The sequence below is a fragment of the Gossypium hirsutum genome, chromosome A06, assembly GCF_007990345.1.
Source record: "Gossypium hirsutum isolate 1008001.06 chromosome A06, Gossypium_hirsutum_v2.1, whole genome shotgun sequence".
NCBI classification, from domain to species: domain Eukaryota; kingdom Viridiplantae; phylum Streptophyta; class Magnoliopsida; order Malvales; family Malvaceae; genus Gossypium; species Gossypium hirsutum.
In genome coordinates this window covers 99,436,879-99,453,320 of record NC_053429.1, presented here as the reverse complement: position 1 = coordinate 99,453,320, position 16,442 = coordinate 99,436,879, and the positions used below count along the sequence as shown (strand labels likewise).

The 16,442-nt window shown below is 33.0% G+C and overlaps 1 long non-coding RNA gene across 1 annotated transcript; it reads right to left on the bottom strand.

The window, feature by feature from the left end:
• Positions 1 to 8,370: 8,370 nt before the first annotated feature.
• Positions 8,371 to 9,672, bottom strand: LOC107963501 (uncharacterized). The gene is made up of 2 exons (XR_001701949.2): positions 8,962 to 9,672; positions 8,371 to 8,664 (listed from the first exon to the last, which is right to left on the bottom strand). It is a non-coding gene; the product is annotated as an uncharacterized lncRNA (long non-coding RNA).
• Between the last annotated feature and the right edge of the window lie 6,770 nt (positions 9,673 to 16,442).

The window sequence follows — 16,442 nt, the reverse complement described above, 5'->3', positions numbered from 1 at the left end:
AGAGGGGTTAGAACTGTTAGACAGAAAAAAGGGTAAATTTAAGGAATAAAATTTACTAATTGGCAGAATCAAAAATTCTGAAAATTTTATGGTAGTAATATATGTGAGTCTAGTTTCAGGGAAAATTAGCAAAACTTATTTTTGAGTTCTGTAGCTTTAGATATAAATAACTTAATGACTATAACTAGCAAAAACAACTTGACTGGAACATGAGTAAAAATGCAAATAGGGTTGTATTTCCATGAGAAGCAAGTTGATAAATTGCTTATTATTTTCATACGATCTTACTAAGCTATAAAGCTTACTGCCTTCCTTTCCTTTCCTTTAGTGTTTTTAGGTTAGCTCGAGGTTGGAGATCGTTGGAGGCAGCATGACACTATCAAGTCGTTACCTTTGGATTAATGAAACATATATTAGAAATTTCAAGTGAGTGGCATGTATAGGGATCTAGTTGATTGAAATGTATTATTTTTTCTTTGGCCAAATGTGTTGCCTTATATTGAGTTATAATTATATGGCCATGAGATGTGGCTCATATTGATTTTGGCTTGTAAGTCTAGCTATTCATGTCATGTCTAATGTTTATAAGGTGATTATGTTTATTTGCCAAGCATGGTTAGTAATATGACATGTGTGTTGGATGTATGCTCTATGACCAATTGAGGTGGTCATAGCCATGTAGTAATTGCACGTTATAAACACAACATGATAATGATTGAACTTGAGTGCTTGATGGATAATTGGTAACCATAGCATAATGGTAAAAGTGGTCATCAAAATGACAAGTCTTATGAATGTGAAATAAGGAATCTAGACTTGGTATTGCATGAGTAGATGCATTACTTGTAAGAGGACATGTTAATGTTAAGGATATGTCTTAATAAAGAGTGTTTAATCACTAAAATGATGTCATGATTTGCGATTTTGATGTGCATAAGGTTGTAAGAGAATATGGGTAACATGAAGGCTTGGAAAATAACCTAAGTGTTGGCCACACGGGCTGAGACACCGTCGTGTGTCTCAATCGTGTGAGGGACATGGCCTAGAGACACGAGCGTGTGGCCCGGCCGTGTGGTTCGATGTGCATACTGACGTCATAAATAGAGAGTTACACAGTCTGAGGACACGGGCATGTCCCTATGTCCACACGGGCGTGTGACACTGTTTCATGGGAAAATTTTCTAAGTTTTCTTGAAAATTCTCAAAGTTCTCAGTTTAGTCCCAAATCAATTCCAATGAATTTTTTGGACTTCGTAGACCCAGACAAGGGACGACATGCATGTGTTTGAATGGTTTTGAATTAAAAGAGATTTTATGGCTCGATTTTTGTATGAATATGTATATTTAAGTTCGGCAATACCTCGTACCCTGTTTTGGTGTCAGACATGGGTAAGGGGTGTTACATTTAGTGGTATCAGAGCTAGGTTTAGTCGTTTCTCGGACTAACCTAGCACGTGTAAGAGTCTAGCTATACATGCCACAAGTTTGTGATAGTGTAATGTCTCCCGGCGCGAATGAGAACTATCTTGTGTGGGCAAGGTATTCTCCAACCGAGCTACACCTGATCACGTAGATAATGATGCTAAAGTATTCAATAAAGTGCAGTTATGAAGAGTTGAAACTCAGAAAGGTACGAACAAGAATTCGTGAAATGTATATGTACATATTTGTGATATGAGGAACATGAAATAGAATGTGTACATGGTATAATGAGCTTATCTATGATTGGTTGATAATCCCATGGTGTACATGATTGATTTGTTCGAGTGAAAACATGTGTTTAGATAACTTACTAAAAATACAGGTAGAAAGAATATTCATGTATACTTATTTGAATGAATATGGTTGGAAAATTCACATAGTCTGAATATAAGTGTTAAATTCCTTGGATTGATTTACATGTTTGTAATCATATGCATACGATGATGTGCGAAATGAAAGTATGGATTGGAATATACTTATCAATGTTTGTTGGCTCTCGTATGATGTTATGTACATGACTAGTTTGATTAAATGAATGGGATAAGTAGAGTTACTCAGAATTCATAGAGTGCATGTATAGGTATACTTATCTGAATGAGATAACTGGAAAGTTGGCGTAAAATGAATATGAATGTCGGTCTGTCTGAAATAAATGATATGATTTTGATGATGTTGCTATGATGATGAAAGTTGTGTTACATGTGTATGTATATGAGAGTCGAGTCAGAGTCCTTACAACCTCACCCCCTTACAAGAGTAGTGTATTGTAATGGAATTTCACGAGATTTGCGCTGAATAAATTCACAAGTATGAAATCAAAGAGTTCAGTGGAGAAATATCCATAAACACGATTAGAGATTGAGAATGAGTTGATAAGTAAGCCAGAGCTAGAAAAGTATTAGGTTGACATAAAGATTATGTGAATTATGCACTGTCACAGTTAGAAAAGAAATGTACTTTGGTAAATCGAATTACTCAGGTACGAGGTTGAAAAAGTGTAATGATATGGGATTTGTGATGACAGAAATAGTTAGAGGAATAATATTTGAAACATGAGATGTCTGAGTATGGAAATCATAGTGAGTAGATGATGACTGTCTCTCTTGATATATTTTAAGAGAGTTCATTGTTCTCGGAAGTATTATAGTGGCTATCTATCTTCTGATGAAATTCTTGTTATATGAGAATGTTATCTGATCTTAAAGTCAGGCGAAGACATTGTTAGTCTGACTGGTTTATAATCTGCCTTGCTCTACTTCTCTCTGGTATTCTGTTATATTCAGTCTGATGGGAACTTATGAGAAAATGCACATGATGCTATGATTTTGTTTCTCTAAATTATCATATTTGATTCCAATGGCATTAAATGATACTTTCTTCTAGACTTTTTCCCTCTGAGGAATTATCAAAGTCTTTCATATTTTCTTAAGATGTTGTTTTCAGTCTTCTGATATAGTCCCGTATCTTAGGATTTCTATTTCCTGGATTTCTTTACTTGGTTTTCTTGTTATCTTTGTTCCATAATCTGTCAATTATGACTCATGTTCAAAGTGTGTTCTTTAGTTTGCGATAATCATGTCAAGTGTGACTATGCTCCTGATGCGATCATGGTAATGCAGTGATTTTAGTATTTGGATTTCTCTAATTTACGTATAAGGATTTGACATCGGCAAAGGCCTAAGTGGTGAAATTTTGAATTTCAATTGGTATGATAGATTTTTTTTCTCAAGTAAGTTAATTGAAATTAATGCCTTCAATTGAGATATCTGTGTTATTTGGGATAATGCAATCATATGATCTTGGAGAAAGCAAATTGTTGCTATAGGTATTTGGACAGAAAAATCCAAAACTTATACAGAATTTTTGCGAGGAAACCCTCAGGAATAGTGTATTAGTGATCGAATTTGGAACTCGACATTGTTGATTTTTGTGCATGAATTCTAAAAATGTTGAAAAGTTTAAGGATGTATATTAAGTGTCATCAGAATTATTTCTGCCTGTGTTAGCACTAGAATGAAGATGAGAAAAAGTTTATATGGATTTCATGTCTGGATTATTCATGTCTCTGAAAGAGAAAAATGTTATGAGACTTACTATTAAATGTTTGACGAGATATGTAAATCATACTGGTATATATTGAATTCTCGCTCATCAGATTCATGGAATTTTGTGTCTTTATGATTTTTGGATTTCTTGGAATTCAATTCTCCACTAATCAGATTGAGATCCGAGTTTTATATCATGATTTCTTAGGAATGGTAAAGGAGGCTTTGAAATTTAGAAGCAACTGAGAGATGAATTGGTAAACAATTGGACTGTGTGAAATTATAGAGAGCATAAGACCAAGATGAACTGACAAGTTTCACTTTTTAAATTCGAAAAGATTCAAGTAAGAGTGTATATGTAGCATGATGCATGGATCAAACTTTTGAGTGCATGAACTCTCTGATAGAGGTTAAGGTTTGGTGAAGGCATCGTATAACGAAGAATCACTAATGATTCAAATATGAGAAATTAATGAGATAAGTATTAAAGGTACAGAAGAGTAAAAGTTCTTTAGCAATGATTGTAGGAAAGAGAAGTTTATGTGAGAAACCAAACCACTTTTCTGGAAAGACTTTCGGGGATGAAAGTCCCTAGAGGGAGAATTGTAATAGCCCAATTTTAGGCCTAGTTGGAACAGTGGCTTCGGAACCACTATTCTGGGGCTGGAGAAATTATTTTTAATGACATTTTATGTGTTATAGCATGATCATATGAGTGCATGAAAATTTTGGTGAAATAATTTTAGTGATTTCATGCTTAATTGCGAAAAATGACTAAATTGCGTAAAGGGAAAAAGTTTTGTTTTGCTAGCTAAAGGTGTCAAATAGCTATAGAACATTAAATTAGGGTCTTTATTGAGTAAATAGACCATAAATATGTTAGTGGCTGATCAAGGAGACAAAAAAAGGTTGAAAAGTCAAAGTTGATGTGTGTTAGGTGACTTTTTTGGTAATAAAAAAACAAAAAGAAAAAAATTTGTGTCATCTTTTCATCTTCCTTTTTCCCGCCAAAAATACCAGAAAAGAGGGGGTTTTGAAAGTTCAAAAATTTCAGCAACTTATATCCCTTACAAGTAAGTGATTTAGATGCCTATTTTTGATAATTTTTTGTACTTTTGGAACCTTTGTAGCATGAACTAACTAATGGGGGGACTATTTTGTGAAATGGTTGATAGTCTAGGGATTTGGCATGAAAGGATTTATGTTGTTTGCTGAATTTTTATGGAAGAAAATGAGTCTTGGTTGTGTAATAAACAACTTTTGTGAAAGGATTTTCATGGAAAACACCTAAAAGGGTCATTTCGTAAAAGTTATAAAATAGATTGTAATTGTGTGAAATAGTGGAAATTTGGGTTTGTTTTGAGAGTAATAATTGGTCGGTTAGGCTTGGCTAATAAGGAAATTTGATAAAAATCGATTTCCGGGCCTAAGGGTAAAATGGTTATTTTGTGAAAGCCTAGGGGCAAAATGGTCAGCTTTCCAAAAATGTGAATTTTGATTGTCCAGATTTATTTAGTGATTAAATGAGTGAATTTCATCATGTTAGATCAAGAAAATCAAGATTTGGGCTTAAATTGAGAAAATGTGTGGTTAAAGACAAAAAGAGAAAAATTAGTCGAAATTGCAGTTGAGGTAAGTCCGTGTGATTAAATGAGCATGATATTTATGCCATTGTTATTATACTTGAAAATCTATCTTGCCATGATTTTGTTTAAGTTTATGTTGATGATATTGTATATGAGAAAGTGATGTCAAATGTAAATAACATTTATGTGTTGATTGAATGCTTGGAGATTTGATGGAATATGATATTCCATTGAAACGAGTAAGTTGTATGTAAATAATACAACTACATTGTTATTATTTGTGTTTAAATTGTTATAGCATGAATTTCTTGGTTGTGGAAATGATTATGTATGATGAATATTGAGATAGTAGAATTCCCGTTTGAACTTTAAGAAACAATTCGGATATTCATGCCATGACATTCGGGTTATTTGTGTGCTAGTGTAAGACATGTCTAGGACATGCATCGGCCAGATTATGAGAGCCAGTGTAAGACCATGTCTGTGACATGACATTGACATTGAAATGAGAGCTAGTGTAAGACATGTCTGGGACATGTATCGGCCTCGAGATGTAAGCCAGTGTAAGACATGTCTGGGACATGCATCGGCTACGAGATGTGTCAGTGTAAGACCATGTAAGGGACATGACATCGGCATGGATATGCGAGAGCTAGTGTAAGACCATGATTGGGACATGGTGTCGACCTCAATTTCGATAGTCAATGTAAGACCATGTCTGGGACATTGCATTGACTTGATGGATGAGCCAATGTAAGACCATGTCTGGGACATGGCATCGGTATTCTACCCCACGTTTGAGGCTTATTGAATATCCGGTAGTGTTCTGAATGGTTCAACCGTGAGAATTACGTTTAAGCTAAATGAGAAAGGTTATGAACATATTGTGAGTGGTACAGGTACTTACATGAAATTGATGAGATGTGAATTCAATTCATGTTATATGATTAGTAATGAATGAATATGAGCATGTTGAGTAACACAAGTATGTATGCAAAGCTCATGAGAAATGATTTCAGTTTTTGATGCACAATTAGTGAAGATGTAAATAGGTAATTCATGCTTGTGAGAATGATTTTGTGATGACCTTGTGATTATAGGTCTATACTTATGATGTATGAACGTGTAACCTTACCAATATGGTGAAAATGAATTAATATGGTGTGATAAACTTAGTATCATTAATTTATACTAAATTAGTTGTGGACTGTAGCCATAGTCCGAATTTAAAAATCCACCAAAAATTGTGTAAATTGAGTTAGAGGCTGAATAAAATATGAAATTAAATCCTAATGAGTGTAGTTTCACATAGAAGAAATGCTGTAAGAAAAAGAGTTTCATATTATGAAATAATTTAATTTTTGTGCGACAGAGTCAAAATGACTTTGAAATCCCCTGTTCTGATTTGAGAAAATCATAGAAAATTTTACAAAAATATTTACGAGTTATAATTTATATTATTAGAATTATAATGAGTCTATTTTCAAAAGAAATAGACGGGAACATCATCCGAGTGCCGTATTATGAGATAATTAATTTTTAGTGAAGAGGGCTTAGAACTATTAGACAGCGAAAAAGGGTAAAGTTAAGGAATAAACTGTACTAATTGGCTGAACCAAAAATTTTTTAAATTTTATGTAAGAAGATATGTAAGTCTAGTTTTAGGGAAAATTAGTGGAACTTAATTTGGAGTTCCGTAGCTCCAGATATAAATAATTTAGTGACTGTAACTTGAGAAAACAACTTGACTAGAACATGAGTAAAAATGCAAATAGGGTTGTACTTCCATGAGAAGCAAGTTGATAAATTGCTTATTATTTTCATACGGTCTTACTAAGCTATAAAGCTTACTCTCTTCCTTTCCTTTCCTTTCCTTTCCTTTCCTTTCCTTTCCTTTCCTTTAGTGTTTTCATGTTAGCTCAGGGTTGGAAATCGTCAGAGATAGCATCACACTATCAAGTCGATACTTTTGGAATAATAAAGCATATATTAGAAATTTCAAGTGAGTGATATGTATAGGGATCTAGTTCATTGACATGTTTTATTTTGCTTTGACCAAATGTGTTGGCTTATATTGGGTTATATGTATATGGCCATTAGATGTGGCTCATATTAATTTTGGCTTGTAAGCCTAGCTATTCATGTCATGTGTAATGTTTATAAGGTGATTATGTTTGTTTGTCATCATGGTTAGTAATATGACATGTGTGTTGGATGTATGCTCTATGACGAGGTGGTCATAGCCATGTAGTAATCGCACGTTATAAACACAACGTGATAATAACTGAACTTGAGTTCTTGATGGATAAATGGGTAATCATAGTATAATGGTAAAAGTGGTCATCAAAATGACAAGTCTTATGAATGTGAAATAAGGAATCTAGACTTGGTATTGCATGAGTAGATGCATTACTTGTAAGAGGACATGTTAATGTTAAGGATATGTGTAACACCCCAAACCCAGCCTAGACGTTATGGCCGAATCCGTGATGTCACATTAGAGTGCTTTTCAAAACACGAGTTGTCGAAAGGTTCATTCTTTGTAAAACATCATTGAGTTCTTAACAAAGGAATGAGAGGCCTAGTTTATTTTGAAAACTCACGTCGTTTAAGTAAAACATTAGTTATACTGGTTTATTATTAAGCTTTAAAACCATGCTTGTTATGAAAGTTTTTAAAACGTTTTGCATGAGTGTGATGATTTCAGAAAAACATTTGTTTGTTTCTTTTTTTCTTGAAAACTCGAGTCCTATCACTAACAGGTAAAATAAAATAATTAAATCCCCAAAATAAAAAAAACTTTAAAAGGCCTTATTACAATGAAAAACCCAAAACTAAAATCTTAGTCATATTCAATAATAAAGTACTACATCGAGTGGCCACCTCTGAGTCCTCCATCCCCTTGATCCATCTAAGCTTGGGGATTTCCTGCACAGATAATAGATGGGTGAGTTTACGAAAACTCAGTGTGTGTAATCCCAAAATAGCAAATAATAAGAGAAAACGCAATCTGGCCAAAGCCCTTTTTGTTCCAGTTAAGGCCTTGGCCCCTTTTTCAGTAATAGTAGCAGTTTGGGCCTTAGCCCTTTTCAGTACAATATGCAACAAAGAATCCTACCCAATCCAACCGCTATACACTAACTCCGTACCAGCCCTACACACCATGTAATAGGCCCATTTCGCCCGGGCCCATGAAAACCCAAAAAACAAAAAAAAACCCAAACACAAAAATAATAATAAACCAAACAGAAATAAAATAATAAATTAAAATGTTTATGGATCTAAAGTCCATTTATAATTCATTTAGCCCAAAAATAATAGCATAAACAAACACCCAAAATCCCTTAACCCAATTACATAAAATTCAACCCAATTAAATAAACCCTAAAAACCAATTCCAATAGCCCAAACCCGAGGCCCAATACACCCAAAACGAAGTACAGCAGCCGATAGCACCAGAAGCTTCTGGAATGCCAGAGAGTTGGACTCCCATGAAAGGCTCCTCGCACGGCCTCCTTCGCGCATCTTCTTGCTTCTCTGGACGGCTGAATCTGCAAAAGAATACACTAGAAGAACCACTAATAGAATACAACAAATAAATGTAATTTTAATTTTTATTTATTCTAAGAAAATCTGGCTATAAAAGGCTGTTGATTTCATCTCTATAAACATTTACGCATACGTACATACATAATACGCATACTGAATAGAAAACAATTCAAAAAAAGTCTCTGAAAAAGGTGATTTTCTTTAGTCTTTTTAATTTTCCTGACATTTTTATCTATTTTCTTTCCATTGTTTTCATCATCTGTATTTTAAAACAAAGAAGAGGGAAAAGCAAGTCTTACCTTGCGAATCGGCCATTAATCTCTGTTCACTTTGTTGAGATCGAAGTTGGAAGGGGATCCAAAGGCATCATCCCTCAATTGTGGTGTTGGAGGGGTGGTTGAGTGGTGGCCGATGAAAGCCCAAACATCTTAGAAATATGTAGATGTGGGCGAGGGTCGAATGGTATTGAATTTGTGTTCATTTTTTTATTTCATTTTTTAAGAAAAAAGAATAAAATTAGATCAAAAGTTTTCATAAAAGGGAAAAAGAGTAGCTTACCGAATCTCCGTGGGCGTGTATTGGATCTAGTCGCTGCTGGTACACCATCAACCACCAAATGAAATGGTGGATTCAGTGGATGTTAGAAACCCTAGCAAGTTGATTTTGGGGGCTGTGAGTTTTTGTCAAAGATTGGCTGCAATTAGAAAAGAAAATGAGAAAAGGAGCAAAAAATAAGGGTTTAAAGGCTGAATAAAAAACGGCGCCATTTCACAGCTAAGGTCCGCGCGTCAACCCGTTTAGTAGGCCGGGTCTGCGCATTTTCATTCAAAGTGGGGAATTTGTGCATTAGATCCTTCCCTTCGTGCGAAGCCTTCAATTGCACCCTGTTTGCTTACTTTGTTTTTTTAAATTTTGGCTCTATAATTTGTGCGCCTTTTTATTTTGATTTGCGGTTCAGTGCAGCGTTTTGGGCTCGGGGTATTTCCAATTCCAGTCCCCGCACATTTGTGTGTATGGCACATTGATCCTAATTTACAATTATTTTATTTGTAAATTGTTCCTCTTATTTCAATTTTGTTTTAATTAAGTTTTTATCTTCATTTTTTTATTTACTGCACATACATTTTCTTTTACATGCTTGATTGTTGGTTGTGATATTTCGAGTTGCTTTGATAATTGAATTTTGTTTTAAAAAATATTATTATAATCTTTTCTCTTTTATTCTATCATTTTAATAATTGGTGTATTATTTGTAATAAAATTCATTTTAGTTTATGTATGCTATTAATTTTATGTTATTTTATAATTTCTTTTGAATTTATTCACATATTTTAATGTTTATATCATTTTTTTTGAGAAATTTGTCTATTTTATGTGTCATTTGAGTTATTATTAAGCATATATTTTGTACTTATATTTAACCTACATACATTATTAAAGCCATGTTTTTTATATACATATAGTTTTTTTAGTAAATTTGTATCTAATTGTTTTTTTTAATTTATTACATGTATAGTTTATGATAAATTTAAGTTAATTTTATAATTCATATTTTAATTCCATGTTATTTTAACATACAATTATCTCTAAAGTGTCTTCACATGTATATAAGCCATATTTAATTATTTTACTATAGTACATGTTATTGATTTCATATAACTCTATGTAAATATTTTTCTATGTATATATCTTCCTTTGAAGTTATTTATATGTATTATATATTTCTTTTAAGGACCATATTTTAAATTGTACAATTTACTTATTTTACGCACTTTCATATCTTATTATTTTTGTGTATATATCATCAATGTGTATCATTAATCAAAATTAATTTGTTTCATGTAAAATTATTTTATACATTGCTTATTTCAAAATTCTTTTTACACATACATACATATATTGGAACATATGTTTGATTCAAAAATATCATTAAATTCATGCATTTCGTACATATAGTTTTTTTTATACATAATTATTTTTTAATACGATTTATAGATTAACTTAATGTTATATGCATTATAAATTTCATACAATTTTTTGCAAATAATTATTCCTATATCTATATATATATGTTTTGTAAATTTACTATGTGTGGTATATTTTATCATGTATTTTTATTATTCTTTCATATTTTATATATTATTTAAGTTATCATGTACATTGTCAATTTGTAAATAAATTTGTGTTTAAAATATTTTGCGTATAATTTGATTCAAACTTTTATTCTATAATATCTATTTCAATAATTATATATCCCTAGTTTTTATGCAAATCTGTCATCTTATATATATTATGTGTTCATTAATTCATCATTATTTTGAAAATGTCTTGTACCATATTGACTTTTAATTTCCATTTTATTTTGTACGTGTTTTGTGGATCATTTTATATTGTGCCATATTTATTGTTGATGTATATTATTTAGTCATTGTTTTATTCATTATATCAATTGTTCTCCATTCATGATTAAGAATTTAGTTACATTTTGCTTAGATTAGTTGTACATAATTGTTGGATTTATTAATTGTAGTTTATTGTACTATATGTGTGCATATTATTTCATGTTCATTAATTCTTTTCTATACAAATGTTTCGTTACAATGCATTAAATATTCCATCTATTTTAAAACAAACAAATGTGTTTTGGGCTAAATTCCAATTTTCCTTATTATTCAAAATTCTGAAATAAGGCAATATCCAATATTTGGGAATTCGAGAAATCATGCCCTATCGTGCTAGGTATGATTTTTTCGATGAACTAAATATTTGGATATCCTTTTATAATTTTAGCGTATGAGCTTTTTGAAAGTCAAAAATCAATCGTATTCTTGAAGGTATAAAGGATCGTGTCCAATCGTGCTAGATATAATGCTGCATATCTTCGAAACGAGAGAATTTTGACAACCAACTTAAACTACTCAAACGTTTTAAAAAGAACCATGTTTTAAATTGTTAAAAAACTCTAGACATAAAGACAGCAATTAATCAACTGGTACCAGTCTTTTTGGGCGTAATGAGGGTGCTAGCCCTTTCTCATACGTAACCGACTCCCGAACCCATTTTTTTAATTTACGTGGACCAAAATTGATTTAAATGAAACAAAATGTTTTGACTAGGTGATTCAATCACACCTAAACAAAAAGATTGGTGGCGACTCCACATTTGGTTTTAAAAAGTCGATCCCCGTTTTTTCCAAAAAATAAAAAAAATGGTTTCGACATACCATATGGGGATAAGATCGACCCATCCAACCCTACACACCAAGTCGTATTGATTTCGATACTATATCAGTAATTACAGTAGAGCTACCAGTATTAAGCTTATAGCCTTTCAATATACTTCCTCCAAAATCATATAACCCATCCCATGAAATGCAACAAAATAACATATGTGTATGCAGAATAACATGCTCAGAATCAATCATATATAAGACAGGGGTATTTCAATCAATTTACTCCACAGGGATATAATGGTCATTTTATCATAATAGGGTCTAAAAATACTTATCGACCCAACAGTATGTCCACAATCATCTAGGCAACCCGTGCAACCTTATTAGTCAAACAGTAATAATGGGCCTACAAGCCCCTAATGCGGCCTATGTGGGCCCACATGCACATTGCCCCACAAAGCCCAGAAATAGCCTTAGCCATGTAGTTCACACAGCCCAGCTCAATATTTACCACACTTGGTGCGATTTCTCCATGTGGGGCCCACATGATCCAGCTCGACCCAGTATGGCCCAGTTTCGTTCTAGCCCATGAGAACGCTCATGGTCATCTCGTCGACCACGCAGCCATGTTTTCGTAACACGACCCGTCACACGAGCGCCCTTATGCCCGTGTGGTGTCGACAACCCGCTTTCTGGCTTTTCAGCCTTTCGGCTTTTCGGCTTTTCAATCTTTGCAGTTTCACATCAATTGGTAGTGTTCACACAGTTGTAATGGAACTGTTGTCGCAACCCTCTGAGAACAAAGCACCTAAGATTCATAACGATCCACCATTAGCCACATTCATGGTAACTCCCAAACCAAAATATTGAAATCACTTTAACTGGTTTATTGCTACTTACCAAACCACCAATTACTGAGCCCTTCTTGTTCACCACACGGACTCCTCCAAAGCTTTAACCTCTAACCGAAACAATAACCAAATCATTAGAAATCATACTTCCTTGCAAAAATAAATAATATCCAAAGTGCTTACCACAAGTGACCGGACTTCTTATTGCGAAAGGACAATCAGGCCAACTCCCTTAATCATGGAAAACGTACCCCTAGCACATCCGGCAACCACAGAATTAAGTGATAATCACTAAAATGAGATAAGGGTGAATGAGTAGGACACATTCAGCACATAGAAGAACAAGACATCTCAAACCTAAGAAGAGAAAGGATTAACCAATAATCGGCGTAGACTCCAATCTAAATGCCCAAGTACCAAAAGTGATGTTCGGTTTTAGCAATAGAAAAGATAGCCCAATAGAGAGGAGAGGAAGAGATGAGTCAACTACAATCATAGAAGAGTAATTGGGGTTCAGCTTGAAGAGAACAGAATATAACGGTTCGGCCTTACAACAAAAGGGCAAAGAAGAAACAATTGGGAAAGAGGTGCACCCAGGCAATCGGTCAAGTTGAGAAGAGGCAGAGACCAAAATCTGCAGAAAAGAAAAGAAGAAGATATGAGACAAGTAGAAATCAGCCAAGATTAAAGGAAAAGTCGGCAGTACACTTGGGGACCTTTTTAGGAACTACTCAAAACTAAAAGAAGGAAAACGCAAAACACACAGTTGAAAAAAAAACCTGAAAAGTGAGGGTAGAATTCGTCACTAGGCTAGACTATGACCGAAATTGGCATAGTGGAGACTCCCAACTACTCCCTCTCCCTCACTTCTTGATCCACTCCCCCTATCTCTCCACAAATCTCTCTTCTTTTCCCTCACTTGACTGATTCAAATTCCCCTCCCCTTATCAGTGTTTCAGTCAACCACTACTACCTCCCCAAAGCAAGCAGTAAAAATAATCTCCCTTATGCATGAGTAGAGATTCGAACCTCAGACTCCTTGCACACACCACACGCCACCTACTACTGGGCTAGCATATTCACTTTGTCATGTCCTACACACATTAATTTAAAAGTCCATTAGCAACCAACAAGGGTTTATTCACATAAAGACCAAAATTTTGCTCAAGCCAGGACTTGAACCCATAGCTCCACAGACACTCCCAGAGCATTAAATTACTAAGCCAAACATACTTTCATGTCACAAATACACAAAAATTCTAATAGGATTTTCGGGATTTGGGGCATTACAATATTAATAAAGAGTGTTTAATCATTAAAATGATGCCATGATTTGTGACTTTGATGTGCATAAGGTTGTAAGAGACTATGGGTAACATGAAGGCTTGGAAAATAGCCTAAGTGTTGGCCACAGGGCTAAGACAAGGTCGTGTGTTTCAACCGTGTGAGGGACACGGCCTGGAGACACCGGCGTGTGGCCCGGCCGTGTGGTTCGATGTACATGCTGACGTCATAAACAGTGAGTTACACGGCCTGAGGAAACGGGCATGCCAAAGGAACACTGGCGTGTCCCTATATCCACACGGGCGTGTGACCCTATTTCATGGGAAAATTTTCTAAGTTTTCCTGAAACTTCTCAGAGTTCTCAAATTAGTCCCGAATCAATTCCGATGAATGTTTTGGGCTTCGTAGACCCAAATAAGGGACAACATGCATGTATTTGAAAGGTTTTGAATTAATAGAGATTTTATGACCTAGTTTTTGCATGAATGTGTATGTTTAAGTCCGGTAATACCTCATACCCAGTTTCGACATCGGACATAGGTAAGGGGTGTTACAAAAAATAAGAAATTTGAAGGACCAAAAGTGAAAATAATCCAATTTCCTAAGATATGGAATTGGCATGCAGGGACCAAATTGAATAGGTGAAGAATTGTGAGGGACTAAATCATAATTTTACCAAATTAAGTGATAATTCAATGATGGAATTTTGAAAGATCATAAAGGGTAAAATAGCCAATTAGCAACAGGGAGAATTCTAGAATGTAATGATGATGTTAATAATATTTTGGAGATTTTTTAATTAATTAGTTAAATATTATTTGATTAATTTTTTACTTAGATATTTATTATTATTTTATTTAAAAAATGGTAGTATAAAAAGAAAGGAAGGATGAAGGAAATTTATCATCCTTCCAACGTGAGTGAAAGAGTGAGAAAAAGAGTTTTATTTTCTTTACAATTTAGTCTTTTGCCATGAAAACCTATCTTTTTACCCAAAATATTTGAAAATTTCCTTAGATATTCAAGAGAGAAGATGAAGTAGAGATTCTAGAGAATATGCTCATCAATTTAGAAGTAAGAAAAATAATAGATGAAACTAGAGAAAATGAGAAGAAAAAGGAAGGAAAGTGGTGAAGATGAAAAATGCATGGAAATGAAGAAGAAATGAAGAAATTCGTGACAAAGTTGGTAAGCTTTGTATTAAACCTACTTGTATTTCAATAGATTGAGTTAAATATGTTTTGAGTGAGATGTATGAAATTTGTATTTAATCTAAATACTAGAAATAGAAAGTATTTGATGAAGAATAGAGACTTAAAACACTAAATTGGTAAGAGAGAATGTGATTTGTATGGTGAAAAGTACTAAGATTATAAAATGAATATGTAATCTAAACATAAACATAAGTGACTAAATTTTATAGTAATCAAAAGTATGGCAATTATCTGTGATTGAATGAAAGATAGTGCAAAGAACCTTGGAAAAGAAATATCTTCACTAAAACAATTTGGACTGTAGCACTGACTTAAATTTGAAAATTTACCTAATATTATAGAAATTTATTTAGAGATTTAATTAAATATGTAATTAAAGCTTATTGAGTCTAGTTTCATATGGAAGAAACGATAAAAGAAACAAGATTTTATAGTTTGAGATATATTAATTTTTGTGAAACAAGGTCAGAGTGGATTCGAGTTCCCCTATTTTGACTTTGGAAAATCATAAAAAATTGTAAAAAAATGATTATGAGTTTAAATTTATATGTTTAAATTCTTAATGAGTCTATTTTCAATATAAACAAGCTAAAAAATATCCAAACCCCGTACTAAGAGATAATTAATTTTTAGTAAAGAAAGGTCGAAGCTGTCAAGCAATAGAATAGGGACAAATTTGAATAATTTACTATACTTATTGACTAAATTATAAATTCTAAAATTTTTAAGATAAAAATATATTTGAGTCTAGTTTTAAAAACATCAAGCGGATCTTAATTTTGAATTTTGTAGCTCAATATATAAATAATTTAGTGACAATAACTCAAGTGGACAGCTTTGATATGAACATATAAGTAAATAGTGGTATTATGGACAATGTTACATATAAGCATGTTATATACTAAAAGCTAAATATTCTAATAAATATATACATAAAGGATGTGGAATAAAGAGGAGGAAGAGGAGGAAAAAATATATGAATATATATATAGTAGATGAATTTGAAATGTTTCGAAATGGTTGTAAGTGATGGAATGATTAATACATGTGAATATGTTTAAACGAATTGATAAAATAATAAATGAATAATTGTTAATTGATGTGATATTGAATTCTTGTTAAAATTTTATGAAGAGTTAAATTGATTGGCACAATTTAGAAATAAATATAAAATATACATAAACTGGGTAAACTACTTTAAAAGTGCAAGTCCTCCAATGGTCTTATTTGTAAAACTTTAATATTTGTATTAATTTTAT